General features: G+C 34.4%; 1 protein-coding gene across 26 annotated transcripts in view; it reads left to right on the forward strand.

Annotated features, from left to right (window-relative positions):
* PIK3C2G (phosphatidylinositol-4-phosphate 3-kinase catalytic subunit type 2 gamma) overlaps positions 1-12,691 on the forward strand; it is a 510,504-nt gene that overhangs the window by 448,981 nt on the left and 48,832 nt on the right. The gene's annotated exons all lie outside the window — the stretch shown is intronic.

Raw genomic sequence — 12,691 nt, forward strand, 5'->3', positions numbered from 1 at the left:
CACTGGGCCCACCTGTATAATCCAGGATAATCTCACCATTCCAAGATTCCTGATTTAATTTTATCTGCAAATCCCCTTTTGCCATGTAAAGCAACATATTCACAGGTTCTGGGGGTTAGCATGTGGACATCTTTGGAGGGCCACTATTCTGTCACAGGAATATAGGAAAAAGTGCAAGGACATAAGTCAGTTGTATCTCAGCATTCCTGTGAGGAAGCTGTGAGAGAGGTGAAAACTGGCAAAGAGATCAGGGCCAGCTTCTCAAGAGCTAAAACTAAGCCTTAGTGGTGAGGAACTAAAAACAATAAGAACAGTATCTGTTACTACTCAAGGAGATTCTGGCCCTCCTTACTAGACTGGGACTATGTTCTTTTTACTTTTTAGCCTTTTAAATTGTAAAAAATAACATGTATCCAGAAAAATCTACAAAACATAGTTGGACAGTTCAAGGATTAATTATGAAAGGAACATACATGGAATGATGTAATAGTTTCAAAATATGTCTGAAAATTCCTTGCCACCCTCCCATCAGTAAGAGGAGCTTATGTCCCCCCGTCTTGAACCCAAGAGGGGCTCTGTGATTTCCTCATTAAATAGAATTTGGTGGAAGTATCTCTTCATGCCTTCTAAGTTATGTTAGAAAAAGCCATGCAGCTTCTGCCACTTTCTCTTGAGACAGTCACTATGGGAGCCTTCCGCTGCCATATAAGAAGTTGAGCCACCCTGAGTCAGCCAGGTGACCGAACGACATAGAGAGATCAAATGGGGGAACATGGCTGTTTCCGTGCCCAGCTGAGATTCCAGCATGCAGTCAGCATCAACCTCCAGTCTTGTGAGTGGGCACTCCAGCCCCAGTCACTAAATGTCTGTAGCCTCCTTAGATACCTCAAGCAGGAGCACTCTAGGTGAGCCCAGTCAAACCCCAGAACTGAGGAATGATAATAAAGTGACTGTTGTTTAAACCAACAGTATGGTGATAGAACACCTCTAAGGTACATGTGTTTTCACTGTTGTCTAGTATTCTATGAATGTTACAACTCATTTGTAGATTCTTCTCTGTGTAGACATTTGGAATGTTTCCAATTTGGGATTATTACAAATAATGCTGCTAAGAATATTCTTTTTCATGTGTGTCTCTTAATGCGCACCTGTTGGCCATACACCTAGGAACAGAATTTCTGCATTGTAGGATATGCTTATCTTCAACATTACAGGTAATGACCAATTCACTCTCCCACTTGTAACGAGTAAGTGTTCCAATTTTCCACAACCTCGTTTGTACTTGTTATTGTCAGTCTTTTTAATTTTGGCCATTCTGGTGAGTGTGCATCTCATTGCACTTTTAGTTTGTATTTTCCTAATAACTAATGATTGAACACCTTTTCATATGTTGTTTGGTCATTTGGATATCCTCTTTGGTGCAGTACAAGTTCATGTCTCTTGTCCTTTTTCTTTTTGAATTATTTGATGTTCTTTTATTGATTTATAGTATTTCTTTACATTTTCTGGATAGAAATCCTTTGTTAGTTAAATATGTTGTAACAATTTTCTTCCACTCTGTGTCTTGTCTTTTAGTTCTCTTTATTATGTCTTCTGATAAACAGAAACCCTTAATTTTAATGTAGAATATACCCCACCTCAATGTCATAAACATAGTTTCCTGTATTATCTTCTAGAAGCTTTGTTATTTTGCCTTTCACACTTAAATCTACTATCTATCTAGAATGGACTTTAGTGCCTGGTGTGAAATCAGAGTCATTTCGATTTTTCCATGTAGATTTTGAATTGTTTCACCACTATTTAAAAGACTTTCCTTTCCCTGCTGTTCTGCAGTGCCATCTATGTGATAATCTAAATATCCATCTGGGTCTGTACCTACTTCAGGGCTCTATATTCTATGCCAATGATCTCTTTGTCTATCCTTGTGCCAACAGTCTTAATTACTGTAGCTTTATAAAAAGTCTTGATCTAGCAGAGTAAGTCTCCTGTTTTATCCTTGTTCCTAAACAGTATTTTGGCTCTTCTTGGACTTTAGCATATCTATGTAAATTTAAATCTTTTTAAAAATTTTTCTCAATAACAGCTTATTCTGTGCATGGAGGTCTTAAAAATAGAGGTCTTAAAAATATTTTGTTGTACTTATTATCTTAAGATACCTTTTTAAAATTATTTTTCTGTTTTTTCACCAGTAAATGATACAACTGGTTTTGTATATTGACATTTTACCCAAGAATTTTACTAACTTCATTCTTAATTCTAATAATTTATCTACATTGTTTTTTGAATTTTTGACTTACAATCATGTTGTCTGCAAATAACAAGAATTTTATTTCTTCCTTTTGAATATTTATATATTTCTTTTTCTTGCTATTTTGTACTCTCTAGAGCCTCCAATATATATTGAATTGAAGTGGTGATGGTGGACTTGCTTGTGTTATTCCTGAATCCAGGGAGAGGTGTCTAATATTTCCTCATTATGTATATAGGTTTTTGTAGGTACCCTTTATTATTTTAAGAAAGTCTCCATCTATTCCTGGGTTGCCAGTCATTCTTACAATGAAAAGAAGGTTGAATTTATCAAATGTTTTTTTCTGAATCTATTAGGCTTGTCGATGATCATCCAATAATCAATGGTTTTTCTTTTTTAATCTGTTACAGTGGTGAATTACATTGATAGATTTCTAATTTTAAACAAATCTGTATTACTAGGATAAACTCCACAAGGTTGTAATGTGTCATCCTTTTTATGTATTGCTGGACTTGATTTCATGTTTTTTAGCATTTATTTTCAACTTTGTCTATGACAGATACTGGCCTGAAATTTTTCTGTCTTATAATGTCCTTACCAGATTTCGGAATCGAGAATATGTTGGCCTCATAATATTAGTTGCAAAGAATTCTTGCTTTTTTTCCTACTCTCTGGAGGAGTTTGTATAAATTGGTTTCATTTCTTTAATTTGTAAAACCATGTATGTCCAGAGATTCAATTTATTTGAGTTATAAGACAATTCATATTTTCTATTTCTTCTTGGGTCTATTTGTTAAGTAATAGTTCTCTAGGAATTTGTGCTAATTTATTGGCATAAAGGTATTTGGAATATCTTCTCATAATCTTTTTAACATTTATAAGCTCTGAAGAGACGTCCACTCTTCCATTCCTCACATATGACATTACCTGAACTGTTTTGACAGAGGATTATGAGTTTTACTAATCTTCACAAAAAATGAAATATGGGGTTTATTGACCCTCTTTATTGTATTATTTTTCTATTTCATTTATTTTTTATCTTTATTATTTCCTCCTTCTGCTTCCTTTGGTTATATTTCGCTCTTCTATTTGTAACATCCTCTGATGGTTACTTAACTTGTTCATTTTCAACCTGTCCTCATTTACACATTTAAAATTCTAAATCCCCTCTCCTAATAAAGATTTAATTGCACCCCACAAGTTTTTATATACAGTATTGTATCTTGTTTATCATTCTTTCAAAATATTTATAAAATTTTTACTGTGATCATGGATTGGCTATTTAACCTACTTGAGTTTTATATGCTGTATTAACAATATGTATTTTTGTACCCATAAGCTTAATAATACTTATTATTTTTTCTTGTATACAATCAATACTTGTTTAATATTACCCGTATATCTCATTTTCATTGCTTCTTGTAACTCTGACTTTCCATCTAGGATTGCTTTCCTTCTCCCTGAACAATACCACTTACTGTTTCCTTTAGTATGAATTTGCTGCTGAAAAAATCTCTAAATTTGTATTTGTCTGAAAAATTTTTATTTTATCTTCATTCTTAGAAGATATTTTTGCTGACTCTAGTATTTGGATAGCAATGATTTTATTTTAAAAACTTTAAAGCTATCATTTTATTGTCCTTTAGCTTCTATTGATTCTGTTTAGAATCAATGTAATTGTTGCTTCTTTGAAAGTATTTTTCTTTATTTTTTAATCTGCTTTTAATATTTTTCTTTTTGCTGTTGGTTTTATTTTAATTTGCTCCAATATGACTTCATTTCTATTTATCATGCTTGAGCTTTAGTGCCTCTTGAATTTGCACCATGATTCCTTTCATTAGTTTTGGAAAGTTCTCAGTCATCATCATTTCAATTATTGTTTATACCTTTTCCTCTCTCCTCTTTTTCTGGGACTGTAATTGCATATATGTTAATCCTTCTCACTGGCTCCTCTATTTCTCAGACCTTTACTCCTGTGTTTTTTCTTGTTTTGCCCTCCATGACTTATTCTGAATAGTTTCTTCTGGATTGTTTATTCTCTACTTATCTGTGTTTAATATACTGTTAGGATCCTTTAAGGATTTATGTAGAATATCATCCCTAAGGGTAAAAGATATAATGCCTATTAGGTTTTTTGCTTTTTGATTCAAGAGTGGAGACCATTTATAGAATATTTTTAGCTAACCTATGTATCTGGAATAACTTTAATGTCACCAGTGAAGCCTATTTCTGATATTAATCGTGCCAGTCAATGAGCTACCATTTCTATAAACAAAGTCTCATCTCTGACAGACATTCAGTATGTTAATTAATAAAATGCCAATTGTTGAGTGAGGTGTGAGTAAATAACAGAAGCGTTTATACTGACCGCCTCTAGTATGAGTTTCCTGATTAAATATTGAGAACTTCCTCTTTCATCCTCCCCAATGGTTCCCAATGGGAACCTCCCCAGGTTCTCCTGATAGTGTAGCCTTACATTGACAGGCCATTCTTTGACTCTGCAGTCTTGATTAAATGCCAGCAGTACTTGGGTTATACCTTGACCAAAGAAACACATACATAACATCATGCTGTATATACAGACATATTTTAAGCTTCAGTAAATTACAGGCATTGTAACAGGAGGACTACAACGGACCCTATAACTGGGACATCATAAAGGGTCAAAGAACCCTACTTTGCTCACCTGTCAATTCAACAACCCTCCTTCTCCACTTGGAGCTTGGGAGAGACATTACATGAGATTACTTCTCCAATCATGGTTTAAATTTTTTAAATTATATGCTGTACAGTAGTTTAAGTCAGTATATATCCAATAAATCTTACTGAAATTTAAAAATATAATATATTAATGAATGTATTCAAAACTGTCTCCTAACTATAGGTTTGCTGATTCAGGGTGTTGGCTCATTCCTCTCCCTCCCAATTGGGTAATATTGTGGTTTGATGATGAGTAGACCCACTTAAGAGAAGAAAATCCCACAATTTAGATCTAAGGGGTCTAAGGCCATTAGAAAAAACGCAGAATTGTCAATAATGACTGCATTAGATTGCATATAGTCAGGAGCAAGAGGAGAAACGTTTAAATCCCTGTCACCAGTTCCTGAGACTAGTGGTTCTCAAAGCTCAGAAACTGGACTGTACTGGGAACCTAACCTGGGAACTTACAGGAATGCAAGTTTTGGGCCCCAGCCTAGACCTACCAAATCAGAAACTTTGGAGATGAGACCTGGCAATCTGAGTTTTAACAAGCCCTCCAGGGTGTTCTGAAGCATGCTAATGCTTCAGAACAATTATCTCAGACTATAGACATCTCCCTCCCACATCTTTTATTTTTTTTTTCCAGTTTGGACCTGGTCAAACATTTGGCCTCCAATATAGTAGATCCTCAGGTATCTGACTATATCATTGATTTTTAGCAAATATGGACTCAAGAACGTTGTGCTACAATATTATTTCCAGGCTCGTAGACTCTCAGCTGGAGATGCTGTTTTATATCAAAGGACGAGTGTCTGAGCACTTAAGGAGGTATACTTAACTCAATTCTGAGTGGGTTCGGAAGGCATCCCAGAGAGTATGGCATTCAAGTTGTTATTAAAGGGCAAATAGGAGTTAGTAAATAGAAACTCGGGGCAAGTTGTGCTAGACAAAGGGAACTACAAGGACAAAGCATCCATTACAGTTATATATTTTTCTCTCCTTCAGAAGCTTAAACAACTCAGTGACTACATTCATTCAATTTTTACCCATCTGTAGCACAGTCACAAACTCATCAATATTTAATAAATATTTTTAAATGAATAATAACAGAATCATTAGCAAAGATTAACCTATGGGATTTTATGTTGCTTTTTAACGAATTGAAAGTTTGCATCTGAAAAATGCTTAGCAGTGGTCTCTTATTTATTCTTACATCTTACCGGTTGTTTTTAAAAGATAAATTAGCTCGTGCTTCCAAAACATAATTTATTTACATAATTTATGTTTGTATATAAACTACTACACTAATAAGTGATAAAGGTTTTAAAATTTGTAGAAACTTTGGAAAAAAATTTAGATGATGTTACAAAATAAATATTAATGTAATTTTGCTATTTTTCTTCACTCCAGTGTATAATTCCATGTGAACCCTATGGCAGAGATCTCTGACTTGATAGAGAATGTTCTTGAGAATCCTGCTATCTGCCAGCTCGGGGACAGGCACTACAGGTTACCTTGTGCCCAGCCCAGAAACATAGCCTGGCCGTGCTCATAAAGAATGAGCATAACAGTGCCCAGGATCATGATTGTACCCTTCAGAAGGATCCCTCAGAGCACATTTTGTGCTTATGTGAGGAGCAAAGAGAAAGAAAGAGACAGTATGTGCTCATCATGGAAATAGAAACATGTACTAGGTAAACTGAAAACAAAGATGTAAAATAATTGTTGAAAACGGTGGACAATAGGAGATCTACACTGTAATAAATTGTTATGTGTAGATATAATGCATATCCATGAATTTAGACTATTGTACTTGCATACTCAATATAAATTGTATTATATCTTTTGAATATATTTGGTCTTGTGTCTCAATCTTTGAATAATGGGAAATGAATTATAACAGAGACTTCTGCACTATAAGATCAAGGTAACTTTATTTCATTGAATTTCAGGTGCTTTTTGCATATTTAAGAATATAGAATGTTGACATCTTAATGTCCTTTATTAACTCTGACATTCTCTGAAGATCATGTCCACACACTTATGCTATAGTCAAGGGCCACAGATATGGCAGTGTATAAGGGAAAGACCCGAGGGGATAGTGGATAAGATTGTCCTCTTTGCATGTCGAGGGCTGCCTTACTGATAATACTAAAATTGTTTTTAAAGACTATGCCTTTTCAGGCTAATTGACAAAATATTTAGTAACCATTAAAGTGTTAGGCTTTGACCTATTTAGGCAGAAGTGTGTAAGTGCAAAGTGGAGAGGTGTCTGAGTTCTGGTCCTAGTGTGAATAGGATGAATACTGAGATCTGTCTTCATATGGCAGCAGCCTGTCAAAGGGAACTCATAAATGTATCTGCCCGTAGGGTGGATTCATGTAGAAATTTCAGCAGACTACTGTTATGAGAAGGAAAAGCAAAAGAGCCAGGCATAGGTAGGAAAGATTTGCAAAGGTGCCGTCTAGCACAGCGAGGCTTAGTGAATATTGTCGCCCACCATAGTCATTGCTGCATAGAGACAGATGAACAAAACCACAAGACATGCAGCTTGCACTTTTTATCACATTCACATTTGCTAGTGTTCCAAAATAAAGTACTCCTGTAGAGGCCCCAAGAAGAGATGGTTTTATATGTTTTGTGTAGTGTTACTCTCTGTTGGTCAGTAGTTAGGGAAAGGAAGGCTGAAGAAATTTCAGGCACCACATTCTTTTTATCTTAGATGAATTAAACTCTAGGATTTGAGTGGAAAAAAAACTAGAGAAGAAAAAAGAAGCATTTACATCATCAAACATGAGATACCATTGTGAAATCACAGATCCTAGAATTGCTGCAAGTGAGAATACGTCAGCCATCTGCTAATACTGGACTTCCAAAGAGGCGAATCTCATTTTGTTCCATAATAGTCTCATATGAAAGGCAGCTGATATTATAAGTGCCTTCTCCTAAAGTAACACCCCGCTAATTAATTGAACTGAATTTTGCACCATGAGTATTTAGAGCACAATAAATACCTTCCTGAGATGTAAAACCTACATCTCATTTGTTAGTTGTCCTTTCCATACTACAAAATAAATAAAGTAGTGCTACATTAAGAAAAATCCAATCAACAAAAATTAAATATGTCCACTGGCATGTTAGCTGCCACTTTTGAAAACTACCATCTCAGTCATTCAACAATGTTTACTGATTGCCTACATCATGTATTCTCTGGCCCGGAATGCCAGAACAGTCCCTAGTGATCAATTGTTTCAGAATAACTTGCAGAGGTTTCAAAAAGTGTGTTCCAAGACCCCATCCTTAGAAATGCTGGTTCTATAGGTATAGGGTGATATCTAGATATCTATGCTGTTTTTTAAGAACCCAAATGATTCAGGTGCACAGCCAGGTTTGGGAAGTTCTACTGTAGAAATTAGAAAGCTGAATCAGACATAGATGCTGCCCTAAGGAGATTACAGTAGTGGTCAATACTCTGTCTGTGATGATACATCTGATATGTATTGGTGTCCTCATAAAGACTTCCATAAGTTCCCACATTGGGTTTTTCTTTCCCTTATTCTTAAGGAATTTCACGGGTCTTGATACAGTATTCATTATGTGGATTATACAGTGACAGAACAATAATAATTTGACAGGGATATCATCAGATGCTGATTAGCATTAATAAGCAGTGTGACCTGACTAATCACCCACGTTCTCTGTGATGCATAATGTAGTCAGTTTTCAATTATCTTAAAATGGATTAATCACGGTGAAAGCTTTCTGGGTCTCCATATGTTGTGGACTCTTCCCTAATTCAGTTTGTTCATATCCAAGAAATGAAAAATATTTTAAGATTAACTAAATGAAATATTATTGGCGTAAAAAATCACACAAATAATTCCAAAGTAAATCATGTTATTGTGAAATGTTTAAAATTTTTTATCATTGATACAGTTCTTCTCCTTCCTTATATATGTTAACAACGTGGTCTATGTAAACACTGAAATCTATAAAGTCAAGGATATATCGTAAATATTTTAATTATTTTAAGTGATATGACTGGCTTTGAGGAAGTTTTTATACATGCACAAGTTTTCTTCCCTCTTCTAAAAAACGACTTAAATTTATAATATTTGTGCTGAATACTCCCATGATAGGATAATCCTCATCTCTGGCCCTAGAAAAATTCTAAAACTGCTCTTCTTCTAACATAGTTGCTTGTTAATGGCACTATAGGAAAAGCAAGGAATCCTATTATGCCTATACACTAAAACTCATATTCTATTTTCAGTTATATGGTACATTTATTTGTAACTATTTAAAAATATTTTAAATAAAAATAATTTAAAAATCGCTATGTGTAACTTTGTAAAGATTTTAAAAATTTCTTGAGCACTTACTGTGTATAACACTAGATTAAGAGCTTTAAATTGATTGTAGAGAACACATTGGAGAGATTAAAATAATGCAATATACACTTTATTCTCAATGAGTTTATGATAGAGTAATAAATACAGGCATAAACATAGGTAAGATATGGCAGTGAGTGCAAAAAGAGGACAAAAAGTAGAAGACGCAGTTTGAATATGAAACTAGACAACATTAACTTGCTAAAATCAAATATTATTATGTTTTCTTCCAGAGACATTCTCAGTTGTAAGAAGTCTTGCTAGTTGTCAAAGAAATGAGATAAAGAGGCTGCTTTAAAGTCCAGTATCAGGTGTCAGAGTTAAGTTAAATGGAAGAGAGGTCTCTAGGGGTTTGGTCTAAAGACACAAGAGCAGCCCAGATAGAGGGATGTCTGTAAATCTCTAAGACCATCTCTGTCTGTCTGTCTGTCTCTCTCTCTCCCTCTCCCTCTCTCTCTCACACACACACAATCTGTTGATAAAAGAAAATAGGCATAAATGAAGACCACAATTAAACACTATCCCAATATCTCTTCTAATGAGATTGCCAACATCATTTTACACATCCCTAGTTCCATCTACTTGGCTTTTGTTTGTTTAGTTTTACTCTCTTCTCTCAAACTGATAGAAACTTTTTTTCTTTTAAGTTTGAAGTTTCATTCTATAAGCAAATTATAGTTGTGATAGCAAGAATTCCTTTGCTTCTTTAAATTTTGCTCTGTTTTGGTGGACTTGTGAACTAAATAAGATCTATAAAAAGAGCAATATAAACATGTAATAAAAGTTATAACAAATGATTGCAGTACCTCAATACATGTGCACCTACATTTGAGTTTAGCTGAGATATACAAAGAGCTTGTTGTTTTTAAATTTTTTAAAGCCGTATTCATTGTGATTTCTAGCTCTCCTCAGTATTGTTGTTCATTTCCAGAAGTCCGTTAAAATAGGCAATGGTATAACTTAAGTTTTAAGCAATGTTAGTTTTTTAAAGCAAAAATCAAATGTCAAAATAAATCCAAATGGGTAAGTCCTATCTTAATAGTGAACATATGTTTCTTGTTCCCTTCTTGCTAAACCCAGATGTTAATTACTACATTCGTCACTACATTGCTCTTTTCCTATTTGGAGCTGGTTGAGATTATGTTGCAGGCAGGATAAATGTCATATGTGTACCATCAGTGAAACCAAGATTATTTTTCAGAGTCTAGTAAAATGCTGGTGACATTTTAGAACCAGAATTATAAATGATTCTTCAGAAGCTCACTATTCTTCATTGTGTCATTCTTCCATGTAACTTCAGTACAAAAATAGTGGGTTGAACTACATTAAAGACTGGACATTCTGACAAGCTACTTTATGAAAAAGGCAATAAAATACAATTACTGTTCAACTTTGATTTAAAACTCTTACGGGAATTCATTTTTAAATTCACATTTTTACAGCACTTCATGGTGTTCGAAAGAGATAGATTTAGCTTATTGTTTTAACTCATAAAACTAAATCTTGCAGCCATTTCTACATGTTGGCTGGCCGGTTAATAAATGGGAATTCTTAATGTGTTATTTTAGAGAAATAAAAAATTGATTTCATGGTTTTATTACATTACTTCTGAGCTTTGCAAGTACTTTAACTCTCTGTAGTCTTGGAAAACATGAGTATGTTCACATGATACAGGAAAAACATTTAGGTTTTGAACAACTTTAAATTGATCAACTCTCTCAAAAAATCAATCATTTTAAATTACAAATGACTTAATAATATAATTGGTAAACCAAATATTAATAAGAGCTCTGAACTTAACAAAATATAAGCTGATGCAAATTTTAATTTAAAATTGCTCAGTTCACTTTCAAATTTGCTTTTTGTTGACTGAATTTCTAATTTAAAAGCACATTATTAAACATTTAAAATCCCGTATTAGTTAGACAAACATCTAGTCTAGCAAAGAAAAAATATATATAACCTCATAGAGCATGTAATATAGCTTACTGCATTTCCCTGTAACCATTGATATCAAAGAACAATAACCTTAAAGTCTCTAAGACAAATCCCAATCATTTATTAATTTATTTACCAAGATATAATATTATACATAGGAGGGATGTTGCAAATATTTAATAACTGTTAGTGTACATGTATTGACCAATCTGGATGACTGCCAGCCACTAACCCACCTTTATGGCCATACAGTTTGCATTGGCTGAATATTTGCTGTATTGGAGAAAACTGTAGAAGGAGCAAAAGGGAATGGGGACAGTGAGGAGTTTGGATCGAAACACACTAAGTTTGCATTGCCTATGAGACGTCTAAGTAGAGATGTCAAATGAAAAGTTGAATGTCTTGAGGGGAAAAGAGAGGCTGGAAATATTGGAGTTGTCAGCAAATAATTGGTTTTCAAAGCTATGAAACTGGATGAGATTACTTACAGTGAAAACGTAAATGTAAAGGAGAAGAGATTTGAGGACTAGACCATGCAGCAAACCAATTTCAAAGTTTGAGAAGATAGGAGAGAATCAACAAAGAAGACTGAGGAGGAGCAACCTATTGGAATCCAGAAGAATGTGGTGCTTGAAATCCAAGAGAAGAAATTCCTTCAAAGAAGGAATGATCAGCTGTTTCAAATGCTACTTATGGGTCAAAAATTGAGAATTGACTACTGGATTTAGCAAAATGGGTATCACTGGTGAATTTAACAAGAACAGTTTGATGGGACTGTTGAGAACAAAAACCCGATTAGAATGGATTCAAAAGAGAATATGAAGAGAGGAATCTGGGATAGAGAGTAGAAAAAAATCCTTGCAGGAGCTTTACTCTAAGTATGAGCAGGAAAAAAATAGTGAGCAGAGAAATGTAGGTCAAGAATTTTGTTTATTGAAATAAATTATAACATATTTGTATGCTGATAGGAAGATCCATTAAAGAAACAAAATCTGATGGTGCAAGGGAGAAATGAGGATTTAGCCAGAGACCAGAGTGGTGACCTTGAGTAAAGAAGAGGGCATAGGATCTAGGGCCCAAGTCAGTCTGAAATTAAAGTACAGTCTGTCCATATAACAAAGGGAGGGGCAGAGATGAGCTAAGATGATAGATGTGTTGGTGGGAACTTATAGAAATTCTTTTCTGTTCCTGTTTTTTCCATCAACAAGAACACCAGCCTCGAGCAGACTGAAAGAGAGGGAAAGTGTGTTGGCATTTTGAGGAATGAGGATGGGGTATTAAATAGTCCTGTAGGTGTGTGGAATAAATGGACTAGTGATATGTGTGGAATTGCCAGAAAATCCTGAACACTAACTTGAGGGTAGTGAACATTCAGTGACTATAAGATCAGTAAGTGTGGTTGAGTGCTTTTCTC

The sequence above is a fragment of the Equus przewalskii genome, chromosome 5, assembly GCF_037783145.1.
Source record: "Equus przewalskii isolate Varuska chromosome 5, EquPr2, whole genome shotgun sequence".
NCBI lineage: Eukaryota > Metazoa > Chordata > Mammalia > Perissodactyla > Equidae > Equus > Equus przewalskii.